Source organism: Pogoniulus pusillus, chromosome 6, assembly GCF_015220805.1.
Source record: "Pogoniulus pusillus isolate bPogPus1 chromosome 6, bPogPus1.pri, whole genome shotgun sequence".
NCBI lineage: Eukaryota > Metazoa > Chordata > Aves > Piciformes > Lybiidae > Pogoniulus > Pogoniulus pusillus.
The window spans coordinates 44,751,909-44,770,843 of record NC_087269.1 but is presented as its reverse complement, the minus strand read 5'-3'; the positions used below and the strand labels follow the sequence as shown (position 1 = coordinate 44,770,843).

At 42.4% G+C, this 18,935-nt stretch overlaps 1 protein-coding gene across 16 annotated transcripts in view; it reads left to right on the top strand.

Annotated features, from left to right (window-relative positions):
- ZMIZ1 (zinc finger MIZ-type containing 1) overlaps nucleotides 1-18,935 on the top strand; it is a 359,852-nt gene that overhangs the window by 258,693 nt on the left and 82,224 nt on the right. The window contains exon 1 of one of the 16 annotated variants that reach the window (XM_064145452.1): nucleotides 383-463. The exons of 14 other annotated variants lie outside the window; for them this stretch is intronic. The gene's annotated coding sequence lies outside the window, so the exon portion shown is untranslated. Of the gene's footprint in view, nucleotides 1-382; nucleotides 464-741; nucleotides 1,062-18,935 lie in introns of those variants that run through there. One more of the 16 variants, XM_064145451.1, reaches the window with a different exon arrangement.

Sequence of the window (18,935 nt, the reverse complement as noted above, 5' to 3'; positions counted from 1 at the left end):
CTGAGTAGTTTGATGGATTTAGTCAACAGCATTCAGCAAACAGGGTAGGGGGGGAAACAAGTGTGTAAGCTTTCCGAAATCTAAGGACTTTTCAGCCTCGGTGCCCTTAACGGCTTTTGGTGCGGACCGGAACAAGTGTTGCTGCCAATTAATTGATCAAGGGGATTTATTTTAGTGTTTTGGCTGGGTGCCAGAGACCCAGGCTTTGTCCTGGCGTTCTAAGCACCACCCCTCCTTGCAAGTTTGAAATGTGAGCTGCCTGGTGGTTTCTTTTTTTTTTTTTTCTCCTTTCTCCTCTCTTTCTCTTCCTTCTGGCAAAGTGACTGTGGCTGCGTGTGTGTGTGTGTGCGTGTGCGTGCGTGCCTGGGTATGAGAGGAGGAGGGAGAGGTGTGAGGGGAGAGCAAGAGATGGATCACTAGAGGCAGAAAAGAAAACCATCAGTATCAGTAACATGCAGCTGAGGTGAGATTTTTCTGAGCGTTTGATTTTCGTAAAACCCTTTCAAAAGATTTAAAGCAGCCTTCTGCCATGCTGTGCGCTGAAGACGTACTCCTGAGCAATGTCATAGGGATGCTTACATGTATATTACCGGGTTAGGTCTGTTCGCGTACGTGTGAAGTTTTAAAGCTTAACCTGATTCTCTTTATTGTCTCTAGAGGGTTGTAGCTTGAGCACAAATAGCCTGTTGGCAAGTACGGCATGAGCCCATTAGCAAGACTCCATCTGTGATTGGTTTTGCCTGGAAACCGGGAGACAAGCAATGAATAATTGATGTGTGTTGTGCAGTAGCTGGACAGGCAAAGAGGAGAGAGAGAGGGAGAAACAGAGCAGGGTGCCCTCAGAGCGGGGAGAGCGAACAAGCTTGGAAATAGCTACTGGCTGCCTTGTGCTGAGATGAAGGCAGCCCCGGCTGTCTTTGTTCTGCACTGGCTGGTTTCTGCCTAGAAGTGTTTGCAGACATATGTGGCCTTTTTCTGCAGCAGCAGCAGCAGAGAGGCAGGCGAGCGGAGGAGGGGGAGCAGAGGAAGACTAGGCTTTTTGAATGAGATGTAACTTGTGGGTAAGTTGGTTCTGTGGCGGGGGCGAGGGCAGTGTCCGTGTGTGCGCGGGGCCGTGCGTGCCTGTGCTCGCCGCAGCGCGCCCGGGAGTGCGTGTGTGCGCGGGTGTGCGTGTGCCGTGAGGGGGTGTGGGGGTGTGTGTGTGTGTGTGTGTGTGCCAGCGGCAGGGTGGGTGCATTGTGGGTAAGGCGCTGCTGCAGCTTGTCAGCGCCGATGGCAGCCAGGCTCCGCCGCGCACTGCAGCGGGCTTGCCTGCCGACACCTTTGCCCCTGAAGAGATTTGGGGTGCGAGAAGGAAATTCACTGGGCTAATTTAGCCGGACTTCACCATCTGCCGGGTTTAGAGGTGAACTGTTTGCATTTTAAAAGAATCTTGCTTATCCTATCTGCAGACATAAACCCAAGAGGCAACAGCAGTTATCAGTGGCATTTTCTCCAACTTCAGCCTGTCTGGCACTGTCAGAATGTGACAAACTGTTCTGCAGGCAGCAGTTGATAACACTGCTGCCACCATTTCGGTTTTTCTGTCTTTATAAGGACCCTGCCTTGCAGAACTCACATCTGTAGCAAGTGATTTCAAAGATGATGCCAAAGAAGTATTAGCAGCAGTGGCAGTTTGGGGTATTCAGGTTTCAAGCTTTTTCCCCCCCTTATGTGGAGTACTAAAGAGTGTTTATCTCTTTGCTTGTGTCAAAATCAAAAAGATAAATTAATCTGCATGTGCTTTGTGGGATTTTCAGAAAGTTTCAGACTAGTGATGCCAGTCTAGATTTTTTTGTTGTTCAGTTACTTGGATTAAAGCAAATAACATAAAAAATGAATAAAACAGCACATGCTGCTCTACAGTAAAAATGAAATAGAAGAAACCTCTACAGCTTCAGCATTGGCAACTCAGAGACATTGACAGTGTGGTTTGTTGCCACTGTAAGGTAGCAGCTCTTAACCAGTAAAATTATAGATTAAGGTGAAATAGACTTTGCCTAAAGTAGTGTCAGTGATCCTGTCTCCACTGAAGTTGTTCAAACAAGTGTTGACTTCACTACTTCTCCTGAGTTCGGGTGAGCTCATAATGTAATCCAGCTGAAAATCCTGTAGTATCTGTCAACTTTTGATGAAGTAAGTGCTATCTCTGGGCAGATCTCATGGGGTTACGTGGCCAGTTCAAACCCCCATTTATGACAACAACTTACCTTGTCTTGTAAAACTACAGAGGATTATTTTTGTTCTGTAGACCTATAGATTCTGGAGAGAAAAGTTACTGCAGAGGCAGGGTTTTTTCAGTAGGCCATGTCTCAATCAAGTGAAGATAACTAGGTCATTGGGCTGGTCTGACCTAAGAAAAACAATTAGCATGTCCAAAACTGCCTGGAAATGGAAGTACATAAAATTAAGATCCAACTAAAATTTGTCTAAGTTACCTAATATTTCCCATGTTTTTCCTCACTAACATTAGAACTTTGTTAGAGTTACACTGGTAAAGAAAGTAATTATCAGCAGCTGATCATGCATGGAAGTAGAAGCTCTTCTCAGTGGCGCAAAAGCATGTTTCCTCTATGCTGTCACTGATCTGCTTAGCGGGATTTTGTTCCTCTTTTTACTCATCACTTAAATCAAGATGGCAGTTAAAGTACAACAGAACCTGCAAACAAAACTTTGGGTTTATGTAAATTCAAAAGAATTCAACCAGAAGTGCTTCGGGTTGAGTTCAAGCCAAAAGAAGAATGTTAACCAAAGGCTTGGTTTTGAATTCATGTTAAAATTATACGTTTAAAAATTCCTTAACTTCAGTTTGATTCCCACCTGCCCAAATTTCATCCTTCTTTGGAGAAGCCTTCAGAAAATGCCTGGTGTATACATCTGCAAATGCAGTGAAATTTCACTAGGAAAGAAGTCGTCTGAACGTGCAAGATATTGATTGTGAGGTTTGAAACTTAGTCTTGAGCTTCTAACCTTGTGTAGTTTGTATGTAGTAGGATGGGTGCAAAGGTGAAATGGGTGTATGCTGGTGTGTCAGTGGTCCTGGCAGAAATGTTGCTCTGTTTATACTCGGTGAAAGACAGGCACTCTTACTGGCACTGCTTGTGGCAAAAGCAGCGTTTCCTCCTGGAGCCCTTATGCTGGATGCTCCAGGAACACCCAAGTTTGTTCCCGTAGCGCAGAGGGACAGTTGTTGGTTACAAAACAAAGCAAAGCAGTATTCAAAGTGACAATGAGAGAATAATAGGATAGTTCAGACTCAATTAAACAATTTGTGTACAGTACCTGTAGTAGCAGGTACTGTATTAATTGCAGTGAGATAATTTAGAGAGATTGGTCTTAGAGAACGGGCCTTTTGTTGCCATAAATGTTAGTACAGCAATTAGATTAGGAAAGTCTCTGAACCCACCCACCCAAAGACTCCAAATTACAAGATGTGTAACTCAGACAGGAGAATAGTGGTTTTCTGTGTCACAAGGTAAGCTGAGGACATGGAAGTTCCCGTGGTACCCTCAGCTGTCGCTGGGGCTGTGGCAATGCAAGTCTGCTTCATGACCAGGACACTTGTTACTGCTCAGTAGCAACAAGAAATCTTTACTAGAGTGCAGCCAATGGGAAACTGTCATTCTGAAGGATTTTACAGTTTAAATTCTTTTACAACAAAAGAAAAGACAGAACATTACATTAAACAGCAAAAGGAGCTAATAAGGGAAAGAGCTAAACAGGGGAAAGCAAATAAACCCAAAACTGTTTCACGTGGAATATTGCTTAAATGATGTTCCAGAGAGCTCAGTGAATCTTCTGTCTGGTTTTCTTGCTCTCGGTTTGAGAGCAGAGACTGCCACAGGAAATATGTTCCTCTGAAGCTGCTCCTGGAAGTGAAGCTTCTGTTTTGTCTTGGGTGGAACAAGCAGGAAAGGCTGCTGTTAACAAACCTGCGTGAAACTGTTTGTGTAAGCTGTGGGACCACAAGGTTTTTTGCTTAGGGAGCGCAGGGGTATAAAGTTGAGAAGAGTGGCTTCCTCCCAGCACTGCTCAGCTTTTACTGTGTTGTAGTTCAGAGCTATCCAAGATAGAGCTGGGTAGTTGGAGTGTCAGAAGCTTAGCTTGGTCATGTGGATACCTGTGCAGGCTGAGTGAATGGTTTACTACCTCTTGATACCTTGCAGGGTACAGCATATGGGAGTTTAAACAATGTTACTGTAACAAAAGACTGTGTTGCCTGTCCTCGTAAGTTCCCTCTAAGCAGTGATTTTCCTTGTACTACTGCCTTTGCAGAAGAAACCAGAAAACCCCAAACTCTAGGCATGGCCTCTGTTTCATTGTAGTGTGGAGTTAATGATCATTTCTTTGGAGTGACCAAAAGAAACAGATCCTTCTAAAAATAGCTAAAAGTTAACACACTGAAAAAAACCAACATTGTGTATTACCTTGTTGACTTTTCTAATGGCAGGATGGGAACAAAAATCCCACCAGGTATACCTGCTTCTAAAATACCTTATCAAAAGGACATTTAAGTATGTATTGGAACATCTTTAAATCACTGAACAAAAACTTAAAGCAGAATGTAAGAGGATGAGCTAGTCTTCAAGTGAAATGGATGATTCAGTAATTATCAGAGGTACACCAGTGAACAATAAAGCGAAGCTGTAGAAGCTTTTAAGGTGTGGTGAAGAGTGTACACCCATTTGTCATCCGTGAGAAAGCAGCCAGCCAATCTGGCGCGCACTCAGGCTCTTCCACTGAGGATTCAATACAGAGACAAGAAGCCCAGAAAGAACATTGGTTATTTTCCCTGTTTTGAACTAAAGGCTTCTTGAAGAATTTTCTCCTTAAAATTAAGACAAGGCATAGTTAGAAAATAAAATGTGTGGTGCTGGGACAGTAATTACTTCAGCAATGTGGAAGACCTACCTATAATAAATCCACATTTCTCCAGTTCTTGACCTGGATCATTCTCCAAACGTCTTGAATTCCCTGGAGTGTGTTACTAATCCTGAGTCTTAGCTTATACAAGTTCTTAGCTTCTGCTGACAGTAATCCAGTGCAACCAATGACATTATTCCCTGTTTCACAAAGGACAAAAAACCACATTAATTTTATTCTCAGTTGTCTTTATTAGTATCACTAAAATGTTCACACACTCCTCAAGGCTCCTAATTGTTTATAATAACTGAGGTACAACTCTTAACAGTTAGATGAAGAAACTTGAAAGTTTTCAACTTCTAATCCTCTAACTGTGTTTTCTTCTAGGTACTTTGCATTCTTTGGGCACCTGATAAGCACTTCAGTGCCCCATATATCCTTTAAATCCCTTAAATTTTAGGAGGTAGGCAAGCTGGACTCTTGTCTGCGTTGACATTCTGGAAGCAGACAAAACCCCAGAGTTGCTGGTAAATGGAAGGTTGTTAGAATGCTGTTTAGGTTTAATGCTTAAGTACCTGGACCGGCTCCTTCTTTCATGTACTTATCATTGAAACAGTTTTTTACTGGATTTTCAAAATAATTCTGACCTGACTTAGTGACAAATTAAATGCATAAAGCTTCAGGAAAAGCGGAACTAGGGCAACCAGAGACACTCATTAAAAAAATCACTCCTTTACTTATTCGTGGGTATGTTTTCTTACTCAGACCCGAGATGGTAACAGAGAGAGCTTGTAGGAGATATTCCTATGACTTTTTTCAGTGCTCTGCTCTGCTAACCAGTTTACTGACCTCTTGTTTAATGGCTTAATATAGTTAACTTTTTGTTAACAACTTTGTGTTAGAAAATATTAGGAGAAGAGAAAAATACTCTGTTTATTTTGCCACTTATTGATGCACTTGCCCCTGTTCTAGCCAGGCTTCAAGGAAAGGTGTTAGCAGTGCCTTTACTTCTCTGTCTTACCTACTGTTTAAGAAAGTCGAGTTTTTCAAGCATCGCCCTAACACCTCAGTTTTCAGAGAAGCTTGGCATGATTTACTTATTCATACTGATTATGGTGACTTAGGTAGTCTTGATCCTGCTTGATCTGCCAGCAGTGTTTGCTTCTGTTGATCACAGGCTGTTACTTGACTGCCTTGAGCAACTTGTAGGTCTCCCTGGTTCTGGTTACAGGGTCCACTCTGGTTGTGTCTCAGCATTCTCCTTTTGTTACTGCTGGTAAGTTTTAACTCCAGCCTTTCTGCTCAGACAGATGTGCCATAGCATTGTGTCACCCTTTGTGGGGTTTGGTGTTTGACAATACCTTCAGTGAACTTCAGTGCCGTAACTGGGATTTTGTCTGGATATGGCTGTTGTCTCTCTCTTATAATGCACATTTGACAGTGTGCTTGGTCATCATGTGGGTTGTGTGTGGAAACTCCTCCTACCCTAGGTGTAATAAAATAGTGTATGCTTGGAAATTAGCACCAGTCCTTCACATCCCTACATGCCTTTTCATCCGTATGCATTCCTGCTGTTTTTTCTGGGAACAGGTCAATTGGGAGGTTAGTCAGGAAGAAACTCAGAAACCACGTCATCTTCTTCAACATAGACAGGAACTGATAAGTTCTCCCCTTCCAGTCAGCTTTCCAAAGGCTGTATATGTTTTCTAATTACTCCTCAGGATGGAAATACTACAGTTCCTTAATTGGCCAGTTTACCTGGAAGGTCCTTAAAGTGACTAACTCAAGTAATTTGTGGCTGTCAAGAAACAGGCTTCATTAGACAGAGTTGCATTAGAAGCAGGTTAAAACCAGAAACGTTCATGTAAGCTTTTATAAGGTCCTAGTCCTTTAGAAAGCAAAAGATCTTAATCTTTCTCCTAAGTGACTTTATGAGTTTTGAATACACTTCTAAGCTCTTTGGAAAATAGAAGCATAGAATGTCCTTGTGTGTTGTGTTTCTGGTTTTAATATGAGGGTGGCCTTCTTTTGCACATGCAGTTAAGCTTTTGTCTGTTGCTATTATTTGTGGCTCCTTGTATCGTTTTCATAGTAAAACAGCCCAGCAGAAGGTGTTTGAGCAGGAAGAGGAGATAGCCAGTGGCTGGCTTTTTGAAGAAGCATCTCAGATGGAGAATTATGAGGACTGAATTATTTCACTTGTAAGGAACACATTTTGTACACGATGATGCACTGTTTTCATCCTTCCATGTAGATGCTTTTAGTAAGACTAGAATGTAGGGTTTCTGGCTTTGTTGACATTCATCAGGATACTTCTTTGTCTGTACATCTACCAAAAACATATCAGATGGGGATTTATACTTTCGTAGTTTCAGACCAGAAGAGTTAGTTGATCATTAATATGTAATGCCCCAACTACCTAAGGGGAGGTTGTAGCCAGGAGGAGGTTGCTCTCTTCTCTCAGGTGGCCAGCATCAGAGCAAGAGGACACAGCCTCAAGCTACGCCAGGGGAGGTTTAGGCTTGAGGTGAGGAGAAAGTTCTTCCCTGAGAGAGTCATTGGACACTGGAATGGGCTGCCCGGGGAGGTGGTGGAGTCGCCGTCCCTGGGGATGTTCAAGGCAAGGTTGGACGTGGCACTTGGTGCCATGGTCTGGCCTTGAGCTCTGTGGTAAAGGGTTGGACTTGATGATCTATGAGGTCTCTTCCAACCTTGGTGATACTGTGATACTACTGTGATTATTTGGATTGCATATTTTGCCATAGACAGAAAAGAAGATCAAGTGTATAATTTCTGTTAAAAGTAGCTTATAAGAGATCAGGAAAATAACTTTTTTAACCCTTCAGTGTTGATTTCAAATGGCTCACTTGAAGCACTCAATAATCGCATTGCCAAAATGTCCTTCTTGTTAAATGCCTGCAATCTAAAATGTTAGAGAGACCTAAATGATTTATTGATGTCTATTTCTGAGGCATTTACCTGCACCTGTAGCCAGCCCATTCTATTTGTTTTGGCTTGGTGACAAATTGACAGGCTATTTGTATGTCAAATTTGGTCAGTAGTCAACTCCCTTCCCCTTACATATTGAACAGCTTTTAACTTAATTGTACATGCTATTTGCAATTTATTATCCAGATAGATGTCAGTCAGAGGAGCTCTTTTAGGGAAGAAAAACGTTTAAGATATATTTGTGAATATCCTTGTAGTGCCTTGTGGAGGAGAGTGTGCAGAGGAGATTTCAAGCCTTTTCACACACATGAGCAGTGATTTGTGTGATGACTTCCTTTTTGCTAGTTTGGAATGTGAAGTACTGGGGTTTATATCTAATGAATGGAACAAGTTAACTGATTATGGCCATTGTCGTTGTACCAAGACACCTTTAAGGGATGAGCAATCAAAATTACCTGTGGGTACTGTAACTGCATAAATGCCTGGCGTAAATTCTCTCAGGCAGAGTTGAAGTGCCTTACCACCTGCAGTGACTATGCACTGTTCCAGAGTAACTTTGGCAGGGATTTTAAGGCAAAGTTATTGTGTCTTGCTACACTGTTTTCACTGTTGTCTTAAATCCTCATCACAGTGAGGATCTGAATGCTACTTTTCAAAATCAAAATGCTATATACCCTTCTACACAGGCAGTTGCAGGTTGCCTGACCTTAGTTGCTAGGATGTTTCCTGCCTTGCTGCTCCTTTGCGATGCTGCCACTGCTACTGGCTGCACAGCAGCTGCTGGTGTTTCCCAGCTGAAGAGGATTGGTGAAATCTGTGGTTTAGGTCAGTTTTTACAATGTCAGTTAACTTGATCTTGCACTTCATAAATTTTAACATAGGAAATTTTGGATAGCAAAGAGGATTTTCATGTCCTGTGAGCATGCCTGATGCTCACCATCCCTGACACCTTGTTCTGCTAGGGCTCCCTGGGACTGCAGTTGATGGGAAAACCCAGCTCTATTTTATATACTCTCAAACATCACCCTACTTGCTAGTTAACATTGTTGGCACATTGCTTTATGGTCTTATGTGTACTTAACCTTTAATGTTTTCTGTCAGCATCTGTCATGACCTGGTGGCCTGTGACTAGTAAAATGTGCCCTTGCAGGCTGCCAGATACTGTAATGGAATTAGGCCTTTAAAATTATCAGACCTGTCAAAGATGCTTATAATCCTGTGAGAGCTTAAAGTGGTTTCTTACCTCCACTTGAACACTCATTTGACCTGGTTGAAATGTTTTTTTCTTGCTTGTTTTGTTTTTATTTCCTATTAATACTTTTGAAATGGAGGAGAAAACAAATTGATTTCTTGGTATCTTTATCACAGTATCACCAAGGTTGGAAGAGACCTCACAGATCATCAATTCCAACCCTTTACCACAGAGCTCAAGGCTAGACCATGGCACCAAGTGCCACGTCCAACCTTGCCTTGAACTGCCCCAGGGACGGTGACTCCACCTCAGTTCTGTCCCAGATGTCATCTTTTGGCTTTTTTCTCTCTCTCTTGCACTTGTAGATTAAACTTAGCAGATAGTTCAATGGGAACTTGCTCCCTTAAGTAGAATTATTTTGTAACTTGCATTAATCAGGCCATGTGTGCCAACAGCTGACACAAATCAGGAGAGAATGTCAGACTTACTTTGGAGAGAGGTTGAAGTCAGCATAGTGCTTACAGGAGGTACTGAACCGACACCTCTGGAAACAAATGTCCTTCGCAGAGTGAGCGTGGGAAGGGTAGCGCCGCTGAGCAGTTACTCATTTTTACTACCTCTATGCTTTATCCTGAGCAGAGAACACTGCTTGAGATGCAAAATGATTTACCTTTTGCTAGTTACTTTTCAGTTATCTGTGGAAATGCAGGAAGTAATTTCGTAGTGCATCGGTGGTCTGCCTGTGATTATAGCATGGTGGCTGGCAGTCACAAACACCACGAACATTCTGCAGTGTTCCTAAACTGAGAGACATTGTGTGTCATATCCAACAGAAATTGAAACATGTGCTAGAGGAGGTGATTTGACTTTGTTGTGCGCAGCCTGTAGCTGGGTTTGGCAAGTCACTTTATCTGAGCCTGTTTCCCAAATCCCACTTCAGAGCAGTTTCCTGTCTTTGTGAGCTTGTTGCATCTGAGCTGTTTGCTTCAAATTATTCAATGTTGTTCATACTGCTTTGTTTTTCTTTTTTTTAGATGAAGGGTGATGTGACTTTGTTTCTGTGAAATAGTGCTGTGCTGACTCAGTGTCTCATGGTTTAACCTCAGCCAGCAACCAAGTCCCACACAGCTGCTCACTAACTCCCCACTAGAAGGATGGGGGAGTTAGGAAGGGTAAAAGTGAGAAAACTGGTGGGTTGAGGTAAATACAGTTCACTAGGTAAAGCAAAGAATTGTACATGCAAGCAAAGCAAGACAAGAAATTCATTCACTTGTTCCCTTTGGCAGACAGGTGTTCATTAGGCTCCAGGAAAGCAGGGCTCTATGATACACTAACAGTTTCAGGGAAGACAAATGCCACCACTCTGAACATCTTCACCCCTCCTCCTTATTCCTTCCAGCTTTATATGCTGAGCATGATATCAGATGGCATGGGATATCCTTTGGTCAGTTGGGGTCAGCTTTCTCAGCTGTGTTGTCTCTCAGCTTCTTGTGCTACTCCCAGCCTACTGACTGGTGGGGTGGTGTGAGGTGCAGAGAAGCCCTTGAGTCTGTGCAAGCACTGCTTACCAGTAATAAAAACATCCCTGTATAAACCAACACTGTTTACTAGGAAGAAAATTAACTCTGTCCCAGCCTACACCAGCATACTCAGCTTCTTACCACCAGCAAGGTGATGAAGGGTGAGGAAAGAGAATAAAATAAAGTGCTGCTGTTGGAATATGTATCTTATTCATGACCTTATACATGCATGATAGAGGAAGATGCACTGCAGGCATTTCATTAGCAAGAGGGCTTCTGTTGCACAGATTTTTTTACTGCACCTCCATTGTCCTCATGTAGTCAGTCAAGCGAGGTAAGAGAAATGTGGTACCTGCTACTAAACTGTGTAGGCATTAGTCCCATGAGCAAAATTAATGTGTTTTTTTTTAAAGGGTTATCTGAGGTGACATTAGTTGAAATAGATGCTGGAACAAATTGACCTCTGAACAGGAATTAGAAATAGACAAATATCCATCCCCCAGGAAAAGTAACTCCTGTTTAATTTTGCTACATTCCATACTAAATCCTGAGCTGGAATGCTCCAAAATACTGACTCTCCTACAATTTCAGGTGCAGTTCTCTTCTGTTTGGCATGCAAATGTCAAAAATCCCCTGGGGCCCCCCACCACATTAAGCGAGAAGAAATGGAGCTGTAGGGACAAAATCAGACATCTGGCAGTCCTGGAGAGTGTCACGAGGTGGGCTGTCCCTTCTGATCCCAGAGCTTGAGTGTGTTGATGGCTAATATTTTTACTTCATGACAGCCTAGTGCATGATCCATCAGCTGTTGCTAGCAGATGCAAAAATTAGGAGCTTGTGGTAGCAAGACAGACATTAGACTGTTTTCTGCACTTGTCTTGGGATACAAGTGACAGACATGTCACTGACAGTTTTCTTTTTGAATAAAATTGTCTCCAGCATTTTGGAACAGTGCAGAGTAGATTAGAATTAATTGCTTAGTGGAGGGAGGTGACTCGTCCCAGGCAGTGACTGCCTGTTGGTGAAAAGACGAGATTCTTTCTGGCTCCTGGGAAATGGATGTTTTAAAGGTTGTATGCTCTCTTAAGAGAAGGTGCCTGAGCTCTTGCTATTTCTGCTTTAATGGTGAAGGTTGGAAAATATGTGGAGCAATCCATGTCTTATTTCAGTATTTACTGTTGTTTATTTACCTGGATCATATAGGCCTTTATTAAACAGCAAGGAAAAAGCACTTTTGCACTCAGGCAAGCAGCTTTCCACAGTGGACAGAATCATCAGTTCTGATTCTCTGCTGTGTCCTTAGTGTCAAGTCAAGCAAAGCTGATGCAGATCACTGTAAAATGAGACATTTGTCAGTGTTTAGGTTATTTAATTCTTAATGTGGATTCTTAATTGTGGTGTTTTTTGTAACCATTATATTTACTTTGAGCTTCCTACTTCTCAATTATAGGTATCTCTCCTGTAGTCAGAGCACGTGCCCTAACTGCATGAACCCTCAGAATTTACCTAAGTCATCCAAAACACTGAGTGACAGATAATTTACCTGAAATGTGCATTTTGTTCTCCAGCCATTTAATCAAATCCAGGCTGTACAAATTGCAAAGGTGTCAGAGTGACCCAAAGCAGGCTTAAATGAGGGAGCCTGATCATAAAATAATACTGTATGGAAGTTAGACATTTCTTACTTTAGTGGAGTCCTAAGTAGTAGCTTCCATATTTCCAACTGGATAGGGCTGGGTGCTAGGTTGGACTGGATGATCTTGGATTTGGATGTCTCTTCCAACCTGGTTGATTCTGCCTACTTTCACCTCTGTCTTTAATATATGTAATAGGACTTTATTCTTCCACTGCCTCTGGTTTTACTTCTGTATCTGCTGACTGTCCAAATGCCTGCCCAACAGCAATACCAAAATTTGTCTAGTGTGAAAGTAATATTTATTATTTTATTGTGTTCATTGTCTTTGTCATGTCATTGTCAATTTTAACATTGGTTGTTTATATCCTGAAATATCTCTGTAGTTGTTGGTATTCACAAAGCATGTCAAAGCAGCTGTTGTTTTTGTAAGTCCACTATGAACAGTTACCTTAAACTGAAGGTTAATTGGGGCCCTCTGTTTTCTATCAGTGATGTCACCAAAAGCAATGCTTCTAGTTTATGCCATGTCAAGCTGTTGTACAGTTTCACTCACAGTATTTAACAGCATTTTCAGAGTCCTCTTCAGAATTAGGTAGTTAACAGATTTTTTACCAGTTATCACCATCTGAAACTGGAGTCTACAGCCTAATCTGTTTTGAGATCAATTTGCCATGAATCAAGGACCTTAAGAGGAAAAAAAAGGGGGAGGAAAGAAAACAACTAAATGGCTCTCTCCAGAAGCTTCTGCCACAGATTTCATTGATGATAAAGATATTTCTAGCCTGTCCTTAACTCCCCTCTTTCTCTCTAATAACACTGGAGATTGAAGATTGTGTTACATGCTGCATGTGTATTATTATCTACATACACCAGTATTGACTCAAGCAGCAAAATAATCCATAATTAGATTTCCCCCAGTGATGGTAATTTCTCTCCCAAAAGCTGGAATACGGCTCTACCTGTGTAGGAGAAAGACTAGATCTGTGTTTTGGTTTGACAGTACTGTAAGGAAGAAGAGGAAAGAGAAGAATGAGGGAAAGAAAAGGTTACCAAACAAACAATTATTTGGTAATTACAGTATTATTAGTGGTTTAAAATTAAATTAAGCTTCAGCAGCTATAAAGTAGCCATCAGACTAGAAACTTCTGCCTACCTTATACAACCCCTTCACCCTTTCCCACAGCTGCAAATGCTTTTCTTCTCTTGTAATCTGAGCTCTGAAAATACAACCACTCTCCACTGCACTTGAGTTTTACATCGCGTGAAAGCGTCTTTGGGGGGATGGTGTATTACTTAGATTCTTTTGTTTATATGAAACATGGAAGAAAGGCATTAAGCTAAGAAGTTGTGTGGGGTGAGGATGAGATCACCTGGCATGAGATTCTACTTGCAGAATCATAGAATTGTTTTGATTGGAAAAGACCTCTAAGGTCTAACTGTCAGCCTGACACCAGCGTGGCCGTTAAACCATGTCCCAAAGTGCCATGTCTGCAAATCCTTTAAACATCTTCAGAGACCATGATGCCGTCAGGTCCCTGGGCAACCTATTTCAATGCCTGATCACCCTTTCAGAAGAAGAAAAAAAGAAAAGAAATTTCTTGATACCAAATCTAAATCTTCTCTGGTACAACTTGATGCCATTTCCTCTTGTTCTGTCACTTGATAGTAGAGAGAAGAGGCCAACACCCACCTCACTGCAACATCTTTTGAGATTATTATAGAGAGCAATGGGGCCTCCCCTCAGCCCCCTCTTCTCTAGACTAAACAATCCCAATTCCCTTAGCCACTTCTCTTAAGACTTACTCTCCAGACCCTTCACCAGCTTCATTGCCTTTCTCTGGACATGCTTCAGCACGTTAATGTCCTTGTTGTAGTGAGGAGCCCAAAACTGAACGCAGCAGTCAGCGTGCAGCCTCACCAGTGGTGAATACTGGGACACAATCACTTCCCTGCTCCTGACAGCCATACTGTTCCTGATGCAGGCCAGGATGCTGTTGGCCTGGCTGCCTGCATAAAACCTGTGTTAAGGTCTGTGCTTATTTACAGCTCGCAGTGCAAGCAGAAGTGCTAGGGCAGGTATAGTTCTACAGCAAACCCAGCCTTTTGCCGATGCAGCTTACTTCACTCGCTTAGGAAAAGCTGTAAACCAGCAAGATCTGTTTTCCCTGCCGATCTAAACTGGATTTGCAGTGGGCATGTACATCAAACTTCCTGGATTGGTTGTGCTGGCAGAATATCTGTTGAAATGGCTGCAAAGAATAGAAAAGGCAAGAAGCATGCTCCTGGAAAGAGCTGTATCTCATGTTGCTTATGTCAACTTGCCAACCTTTTCACTAAGTGCAGGTTTCTGGATGATGCTCTGTTGCAATCTCATACTGTGTATTCAAACTCAGCTTGTGCCTTTAGTTAGTCACAGTTAGCATGAAAATGTACTGACAGCTTATGATGTCAGTTAAGGTGCTTTGTTTCACAATACTCTCTCATGCATATTCTTCTATATCTGTCTCTGAAACACTTCTCTTCCTTGTACTGTCATTTTTCTTTGTGCCATGGATTACCCACAGCCAATAGTAAACCTGTCTAGTCTGCAAATTCTGTAGGGGAAAAAAAATGCTAGGTTTTGGAGATTGATAAGCAGCTGAACTACACCAAAATATACTCTCATTCGTGAGAGTCTTTCAGGCGTTATGGACATGCATAAATAAAGCTTTAGTCATTCACGCATGTTTTTAGGATCAGTTTGATGTAGACTGGCAGGGTTTGGATGTCTCCAGAGAGGAAGACTCCACAACTCCCCTGGGCAGCCTGATCCACTGTTCTGTCACCCTCACAGTGAAAAAATTGCACATATTTACATGAAACTTCTATGCCTCAGCTTCCACCCACTGCCCCTTGTCCTGTCTTTGGGCATCACCAAGAAGAGTCTGGCTCCATCCTCCTGGCACTCACCCTTTACATATTTATAAACGTTGATGAGTTTGCCTCTCACTCTTCTCTTGTCCAAGCTAAAGAGCTGCAGCTCCCTCAGTCTCTCCTTGTAAGAGAGATGTTCCATTCCCCGAATCATATTTGTGGCTCTGTGCTGGACTCTCTCAAGCAGTTCTATGTCCCTCTTGAACTAGAGGGCCCAGAACTGGACACAGTACTCCAGGTGTGGCCTCACCAGGGCAGGAGAACCTCTCTTGACCTACTAACCACAGCCCTTCTAATACACCCCAGAATGGCATTGGCCCTCCTGGCCACAAGAGCACATTGCTGGCTCATGGTCAACCTCCCAACCACTAGGACCCCCAGATCCTTTTCCCTTTTGCTGCTTTCCAACAGCAGCAACCTATACTGATACCGGCCCAGGTGCAAGACTCTACGCTTGCCCTCGTTTCATTTAATTTCTTCCTGCCCAATCCTCCAGCCTGTGCAAGTGTCACTGAACGGCAGCACAGCCTTCTGGTGTGTCAGCCACTCCACTCAATTTGGTGTCATCAGCAAATACTACTCTGAGTGAAAACTGTTGTTCATGTATTCCCAAGGCTGCTTGGCTATTTTTTGCTCTTCCATGCAGTGACCTACCCTCTGGAAAGAAACTGGGACTTACCAGAGTAAAGCAGATTTGCAACTTTAGGATCACTTGACTAAAACACATCTGTGAGCCTTTAGTAAGTGAATTAAAACAGTTTCTATTTTTACACCAAAAGGGATGTGGTTTGTTTTTCCAGCCAAGTAGTCTTTAACTGTGTTTGGAAGATCTACTCAACGATAAATATTGGTGCTGATCTTTTTTTCCAGTTGTATTTGCTTCTGCAGACGGTAACATGGGACAACCTCTCTTCATATTGTGGCAATTTAAGTGTAATTGTTATTCTGAGCATTGGAAAGTTGCTTGTCTGGAGTACTGTGTTTAGCCTACTTAAATATCTTGTTAATCCAGCATTAATGGACTGTTGATATTTCAATTAAGTGAACCTAACCCACAAACTAATAATCCAGTCACTGACATTCCCAGTACCCAAGACAAGGCTAGAATTGTTCCTCATGAGGAGCCAGTTTGCAGTGCAGTGTATTTTCTCTTGCTGGAGAACTCACCTGTGCTGAACTCAGAAGTGTAACATCTGCCGGTTCTGACCTATTTTATGCACTGAGAGAGGGCACAGCAGGGAGCCACAGTGGAAGTTACTTTGGTTATTTTGCTGTAGGTAGTTTTTCCTTTTGAAAATGATTTGTGCATTCATCTGCATGCTGGTTACTTGAAATTACACTTCCAGAGTAAAAGCAAATCAATTTGTTTTGGGTTTAGTAATTACAGAATTCAGTTGTTTATCATAAGCTGAGTTCTTTCCTTTCCAATAGTGACAATTAAAAGTTTCTGTTACAACAAAAACCAGGGAAAAAGTGGGGAAATGTAAGTGCAGGCAAAACCTTAAAGCTGTAGTCCCACAAAATGCTCAGGTTAGGTGAAATGTTCTCAGTACCTGCTGGGTGGGAGTCACATAGTGGTCCTGATGTGCACACACAGCTTCACTGAACTTGCACTCTCTCTCCCTCTCTCCATAACGTGTTTTCTGCCTGCAAAGAGCCTGGGTCTGTCAGCAGAAAAGAGGTTAGGTGGTCTCTTCAGACTGCATAACTAAAGGTGCAGATGCATAAACAGTTATAATACCCAAAACATTAGCAGGACAATTGAAGTCCATGAGCACAGGAAAAACAAAATGCCAGTGCACAAACCTCGATAGGCAACACACCTGAATTTGGTGTCAGTCAGGGTGAGCAAGAAGTCCCTAAGTTAAAGAAGATGTTGGATACAAGTAAGGAGAAGGTCAGGTATCTAATAGCAATACTGAAGTTCAGGTATGTTCTTTGCTTTACGAGCTTACACTTGGCAGCAGTGTTTATGACTTGGAAAAGTTCAGCTAACAAAACTGTTGAAGATGTCAAGTATGAAGTGATATCAAAGTTCTATCTCAACTTTGAGAACGGATTTTCAAGATCTCTATGTTAGGAGAGGGCCTGGCCAATGTTGGTGTGTCTGTGAGACCTGAGGATGGTTGGTCTTTATGAATAGGCAGATGGACAAATGTACCTGCCAGACTTGCCTGGCTGACATCTGTACCCATTAGTCTGCATTTGCTTTCTCAGTATCTCTAGTGCCATATGTTCTTTTCCTTTAAATAAACAGGTATGTGATAGTAAGGACAGGTGTCAATAACAAAATGGCCTAAGCAGAGGAATGGTTTGCAGCAAGATTCAAATGATTAATCTTGACACCTGTAGTCTTAACCAGTGTATGACAGAACTGAGCTAGTATGTGCTGTGCAATTCCTTTCACTCCCTGTCAATGGAAGGGTATCTTTAATCAACTTGTTGTTTCAGCTTCTGTCTTCTTCTGACTCATTAGTGTTTGCAGTTCCATCCTTTTTTGAGCTTAGTGGCTTGTATGTTGTTTGCTACTAATATGCTTCAGGAATGTTGCAGGTTAGTTTTGTAGATGGTCTGTGCAGCAGAGTAGTTCATTGAGCTGGTTTTGTTTACTTGAATTTCACCAATACAGACTCAAGGAGGTAAATACTTTCTGAAACACCTTAGAAAGCAATGGTATTAAAAGCATCAAATATAAACATGAAGGAATTACTGTTAAATTACAGTGAAATGGCAGCTGGGAATGTAATCATGTAGGCAGCTACTTTACAGCAAGAAATCCCAAAGCAGTTATAGGATGTATTGTTGAGTTACACAGGTGTTATTCAAGATACCAGGAGTGTGTCAGAAGATGGTAAAGGGTGGAACATCTCTTTTCATGGGTGTAGTGGAGGGCCATAGTTTCTTCTGTCAGGGAGTTCTTCTATTTCAATTTTACCCTCAATTCTGAAGTCTAGAAGGTTATTTTTGTTGTGGAGAAGCACATCTTTGGAAACAGAGTCTACTATTATGAATCTGACGTTTTCCTTCCTTTTTCCTTTGCTGCTGCTTTTACCACATACAGTTACAAACAAATGCAGCTCTAAAGTGTTAATGGGATTCTCGTTATTTGCTACCTGTGCTTGATTTCTCCTTCCTAATTAGCATTAGTTCACAGTAGTTTCTTATTCTCATAATTGGCTTTGGAATGGACAAGATTAAGGAGGGTAAATGAGGAACCTTGAAAAGGCCTTTTTGTAGTTGTTGATCAGAGTTTGATAGCAAAAGGTAAGGCTTGGGACACACAGTTCTAGACTGTGTTCACAGGATCGCAGGATATTAGGGGTTGGAAGGGACCCAAGGAAATCGAGTCCAACCCCCCTGCCAGAGCAGGACAATCCTATCTAACACACATCACAGAGGAACACATCCAGACAGGCCTTGAAAGTCTCCAGAGAAAGAGACCCTACAACCTCTCTGGGCAGCCTGTTCCAGTGCTCTGTGACCCTTACAGTAAAGAAGTTCCTCCTTGTGTTGAGGCAGAACCTCTTTTGCTGCAACTTATACTCATTGCTCCTTGTCCTATCCCAGGGATCAAGTGAGCAGAGCCTGTCCCCCTCCTCCTGGCAGCCTTCAGATACTTATTTATCAGATCTCCTCTAAGTCTTCTCTTCTCCAGATTAAAAAGCCCCAGGTCCCTCAGCCTCTCCTCATAAGCCATGCCCTCCTGTCCTCTAATCATCCTTGCAGCCCTCCCCTGGACCCTCTCCAGCAAATCCCTGTCCCTCTTCAACCAGGAAGCCAAAAACTGAACACAGTATTCAAGATGAGGTCTCAGCAGGGCAGA